We start from the raw sequence: 6,071 nt of genomic DNA, 5'->3' as shown, positions 1-6,071 counted from the left end.
TTAGACACTTTTGCAAGAATGTCCTAAAGATTATTCCAGCATTGGGTGGGCGCTTGGGCTATATTATTTTATTTAGCAAGCATTTATAAAGCTTCTGTCATCAGCTAGGTGCAAGAGACATAAATGGAACATTCTCTGCTCTTCATGGCCGCAGAATCTAGTGAGGAACACAGCAATATGGACAAATAATTATAGTAAAGCAGAATATGGAGTAAGAGTGGTTTAAAAGGATTTTAAACACACATGAACAATAAAGTGAGTACGTAACTCTGCTCATTTGAGGGAGGGAGTTTCCAAGCATAGGGAACAGAAGAGGCCACGTCAGGGTCACAGTGGAGCATGTTCATGGTTAAACTGTACGTATGACAGTGTCGCTGGAACAAAGAACCGTGGAGTCCCTTGGAATCATGAGATTATATAACTTCCTGTTAAGTTATAGAGGTGTTTATAGGGTGTTGCACTCAAATTTCTTATAAAGCTTCTTTTTTCAGAGCCTTTACCATGCTAATATGTATTGTGACTCTCTATAAAATATACTACTATGTTTGTAATTTATAAGCTATTTGTCTTGAAGAGGAGTTTAACAGTAAAAAGATAAAGAAGATAAAGTAAAAACCATGTTAATAAAAATTTTAAAAAAGCCAACACTCCCCAACTGGCATGGTTCAGTGATTGAGCATCGACCTATGACCCAGGAGGTCACAGTTTGTTTGATTCTTGGTCAGGGCACATGCCCAGATTGCAGGTTACATCCCCAGTGTGGGGCGTGAAAGGGGTAGCCAATCAGTGATTCTCTCTCATAATTGATGTTTCTATCTCTCCATCCCCCTCACTTCCTTTCTGAAATCAATAAAAATATTTTTTTTAAAAAAAGGAGGCCAACATAATTATATCAATCAGTTGGATATGTGTGTGTCCTAAAAGAATATTCCATGGAAGTGGAATAGTGTCAGGGGCTGGGGGAGGGAACATTGGATGGTTATTGTTTAATGAGAAGTTTGGAGAGATGGAAAAAAAAATGTTCTGGAGATGGACTGCGGTTTTCTAACAATGTTAATGTACTTAACTCTGTGTTTTAAAAATGGTTAAATTGCCTGGCCAGTGTGGCTCAGTGGATTGAGCACCATCCCATGCACCAAGAGGTGAAGGCACATTCCTGGTTTGTGGGCCCTATCCTTATTGGGGGCATGTAGGAGGCAGCTGATCAATGTTTCTCTCGCATTGATATTTCTCTCTCTCTCTCCCTCAAATTTATATATGAAATGGTTAAAATTGTAAGTTTTAAGTTATGTATATTTTATAAGAATTTTTAAAATGTGTATTTTTATGGAACACTAATTCCAAGGATGTTGACAGATGTTATATGGGGGTGAAAAGGAAAGGGCTTCTCTCTTCAAATAAACCAACGTGGGAGGAGGACTGATTGGGTGAAAGTTACAGGTTTCTTTTCTAAAAACTTCTCTGAGCCTTTAGTCTATTCATCTGTATTATGCAATATGGTACTCAGCATTTCCCAGTCCATTGAAGCACATAGTACCCTGTGGGACTCTCCCTCATGGAACTACGTATTCGATGATTGACTGTTAAATTTACTGTCATTCTTTTTCTGGACTACTGAAACAAACAGCCTCAGGTTCCTTGGCCCGGTGCTAGAGCTGAGGGAGCAGCCTGAGGTCCCCTAGCCCAGCACCAGGATGGGAAGTGCACCTTGAGGTCCCCCATCAAGTCCCCTCAGGTGGGAGATGTGGCCTCAGGTCCCCTGGCCTGGTGCTGGGATAGGGGGCAGGGCCTGTGGTCCCTGTCAAGCCCTGCCAGGTGGGGGGCACAGTGTGAGCTCCCCTGTCAAGCCCCTGCTGATTGGTCATTAAGGCTCCTTATGGGAACTTGGCCTCAGCTGTGGGTGCAGCCATCTTTATGATGGAGTAATGGTCAATTAGCATATTCCCTCTTTATTAGATGGGATAACTTAGTAAAGCTGTCTAAATTGACAAGCTGGAATTTGGACATCTATAGAGAACTTTACAGAAGTGAATGTATAAATTACGGAATGGTGGTTATAAAAATGAATTGGAAATTCGTGGCGACAACACATATGGTCATAGTGCTAATAAATCTTGTGATGTTTCCAGAAAACCAGAGTCTTCATATTTTGGTATTTTATGTCATTCATAACTTTCAGTTATTGCTCCTTTGCAATAGAGGGAACATAGAGACAATATTAGGATGTCTTGTTATAATTCTTTCCAACAGTGGGAAAATAATAGTCCAGTATTTATGCAAATTTTAAAATATTCTCCCATCTGAGACCACAGTCAACGGCAATTTATAATTGCCACCTCTGACAAATTTTACCCATTGTCACTTCCCAAAATTCTCTGACGAATGAGCTTGGAAACTCCACTCTAAAACAATCATCCCTGTTTCTGAGCCTTTCTAACAGACCAGGCTAGCCAATTGTGTCATAATGCATTGGTGTAATTAAGCATTTTGACAGGAAAGAGACTTGTTTATGTTCCCAGCCAACGTACCCCACTCGGTTTCACACCCTGAGCTGAAAGCTGACACTGCAGAGAAGCATGAAAAAAGCAGAGAAATCTGTGGGACATAGACACTCTGCCTACCTGTCAGATCCCAGATCCTGAGCCTTCCTCATGGATCTTGCCTATTCTTGCTCTTTGACATCAACTGTATGGATCCAGATCCAGATAGCAAATGGACCAGCATGGTTTTTAAAAGGCAGCCATCACCATAACCGGTTTGGCTCAGTGGATAGAGCATTGGCCTGTGGACTAAGGGGTCCCAGGTTCGATTCTGGTCAAGGGCATGTACCTTGGTTGTGAGCATATCCCCAGTAGTGTTTGTGCAGGAGGCAGCTGATCGAAGTTTCTCTCTCATCAATGTTTCTAATTGTCTATCCCTATCCTTTCCTCTCTGTAAAAAAAAAATCAAGCCATGTTGGAAATTCTGCATTTTCAGTTAATAGTGCAACTGTCCATCTGGTCAACCAAGCTGGATGCCTCAGGGCAATTTCAGTCTCTCTCCTTCATCACCCATATTTAGTCTATCACGTGCTCACAATCCCATTGCAAAAAAATGTCTGGACAAAATCTTCATGATCGCTATGAATACTTTGTGCCCTCATTTTCCCTGGACTAGTATGATTTTTTCTTGATTTGGGGTAGATTCTTTTGTCTAACTTGAGTCTTTTTGAGTGGGTAGATTCTTTTACCTGACTTGAGTCTAACTTTCTCCCATAGTGGCTTTAAATTTTATATTTCCCTGATGAAGGTGAACATTTTTCATAAGTTTATTGGCCATTTATGTTTTCTCTTCTGTGAAATGGTTGTTTGTGTCATTTGCCCATTTTTCTTGGGTCTTTTTCTTAGGGATTGATTTCTTTCATTGACTTTCTATTGTCTTTCTATTACTGATTTATGGGAGTTTTTATGTACTCTGGACACTAACCTTTTGTCTATCGTATATGTTGCAAAGAACTCTCTGGAACCCCTAGAGCACATGTGTCAAACACAAGGCCCGAGGGCCAAATCCAGCCCGCCAGGCCTTGCAATGTGGCCCGCACCGCGCTGTCATCACTGCACTCCGCTGTCAGTTTATGACATTGTCAGTTTATGACTGTTCAGTAAACCATTCGGCCCGCGATTTAGGCTGGATTTTAGATTTTGGCGCCTTCTCTGATTGAGTTCGACACCCCTACCCTAGAGGGTCCTTATTGGGTGTTCAGATGCAGAGAGTCACACCCCCAGAGCCAAATCTTGTGACTCAGCTCAAATCTTGTGGAACAGCAGGAGATTCTCACAAGCTGAGAATGTCACAGGGAGGCCCCATCTTGCTTTTCCTGCTGGCCTGTGCGGACCATGGGAGGCCTGTGTCAATTCCATCCATAGCACTGGTCATCGAAGACTAGAATCTTGGGGCTCCAGCTAGCGTTTAGCATGTCAGCTTAACCATGCAGCCTGTGAATCGTGTGCAAGTGTTGGTTGTCTCCTTCCAGCGCACTTCTCAGCATCCTGGCTGGTAGTTCCCAAAGCTGCTTTCTGCCTGCTCTGCTCCAGAGTCCCTGGGTCAGGAGGAGATGAGGAGCTTCCTGACCGCTCCTGCTCTGGGCTGCTCCGTGTCCCAAAGCGCTCTGTTCAGCAAATAGCCTTTGATTGGTCATGCAACAATCTCGCCCAGCCAGGTGTCTGCTGAGCCCTTCAGCAGCTGGCTGGGCTCTTTCAAGACTCAGCCAATCTAAGAAACAGCTTGGTGTCCTCCTGCTTGACCTGGAGAAAGCAAGCCGGTGTCATGCTCTACAGCATGTCACCCCAAGCTCCCTCTAGGCTCTCTCCTAATAGGCAGCGAGGTAGACACGGTCAGGTTTCCTAGCTCCCAGAGGAGGCCTCGTCAGCACGCAGACAAAGAGAGCTCAGCAGCAGCCCCGCCGTGTGCGGGTGACAGAGGGCTTGGAAATGGCCCCTTGGTCGAGAGTTTTTCTACTCAAAATAGAAAAACATGAAAATCCAGTCCTCCATTGACCTCTCCGAAAGGGAAATATGGGAAATGTGTCGACTAGTTTTACTTCGCCCTTCATTTTTAGTAAGTTTTCCAGATCTGAGGCAGTTCCCCAAATTAAAAACCCAACATAGATTTTGAAAACATGTTTCTTCTCTGGCCCAGCTATTTAAAATTCGAGAAGTGGGAAATCAGCGCCCTTAGTCCCCCGCAGGGGCAGTTCCCTGTCAGGGAGCAAGTTCATTATTTCCCTACGAGAACAGCCTTCTTTTTCTGCGTTAGTTCCCACAAGGCCAACCACATTTAACTGACCACAAAAGCTTAGTCCAGGTATGGATTTCAACTTCTCTTTCTGGGAAAAATAGGGCGGGGGGGGGGGGGGGGGGAGGAGAGTACATCAGAGTTTTTTGTTGTTTTTTTCAAATCACCTAAGTGGAAGTATTTTTTGCCAACAAGCTAACACAAAATCGGGAAGAAGGAGAGACAGCGTCCAGAAACTAAGCAAAGCCACCCTCCTGGAGAAATGATGGAGCAAGATGTACTTCTGGAAGAGAAATAATATTCTCCCAATGGCGACAGAAACTAAAGAGCACAGGAACAAGTAAACTCGGAGTTAACAGCATGGGAACATGTTTCCACCTCGCCTCCTGCTTGTTTGTCCCGTATACCAAAAGCAGTTGGAAAAATCATCAGAATATTAAATTCCAAAGCAATAAGTGTGAAGGTATCAGAAGATGCCACCTCGTTAGTCCTCATTTTTTTTCATCAGAGAACACAAGAGGATCACATGGGTACAAACAAACTGGAACGTGAAAGATGATTATATAAAAGTTATTCTGGTAGGTGAGGTTGTTAGACTACACAAGACTTAACAATTAATGGGAGAAAAAAAAGAAGAGAAAGAAAAAGAGAGAAAGAGAAAGGAATGGAAGGATGGAAGAAGGAGGGAAGGAAGGGGGCAAAACCAGTTTGAAAAGGGGAACAAGTTTTAAGTTAGAACACTACTGTGCTAGGTTACAGAGCTATGTGAAAATAACTGATCACTAAACCCTATTGATTCGATCTCCTAAGCATTCCTCTGATTTGCCTCTTCTCTCTGGCACTTCTACCCAAATGCAGCCTCTTAAATAGACTCCCTGCCTTCATCTCTCCCACCCCCAATCCTCTATACACCTCCGAAGTGCTTTTTCCAAAAATACATGTCAAATCAAAACGGTTCCACGGTGACTACAGCATCGAATCACAGTTGCTGAGCGTGGCCCACAAGATCCTTTATGGTCTGGCCCCACCTTTCTCTCCCGCCCAGCATTTCCCGAATGTGTTCTGTAGATGACCCAGGCTGATGGGTGTTCGCAGGCACACCCACACACGATGGTGTCTTGGTTAAACCATAGATAATAATACTTACAAACTATAGCTAATCATACTAGCACTTAGGTTAAGAGTTACTGTGGAGAGTTATGGACAACATGCATGAAACGGTGAGCACAGTGCAATTTGTATATACTGTCATTATTATTAAAATTCTCATAACCCAGAATGTAATGGGGAAAGTGAGA

This window comes from Pipistrellus hanaki, assembly GCF_964339955.1.
Source record: "Pipistrellus hanaki genome assembly, chromosome: 10".
NCBI lineage: Eukaryota > Metazoa > Chordata > Mammalia > Chiroptera > Vespertilionidae > Pipistrellus > Pipistrellus hanaki.
The sequence above is the reverse complement of the archived record's forward strand: the minus strand, read 5'-3'. Positions refer to the sequence as shown.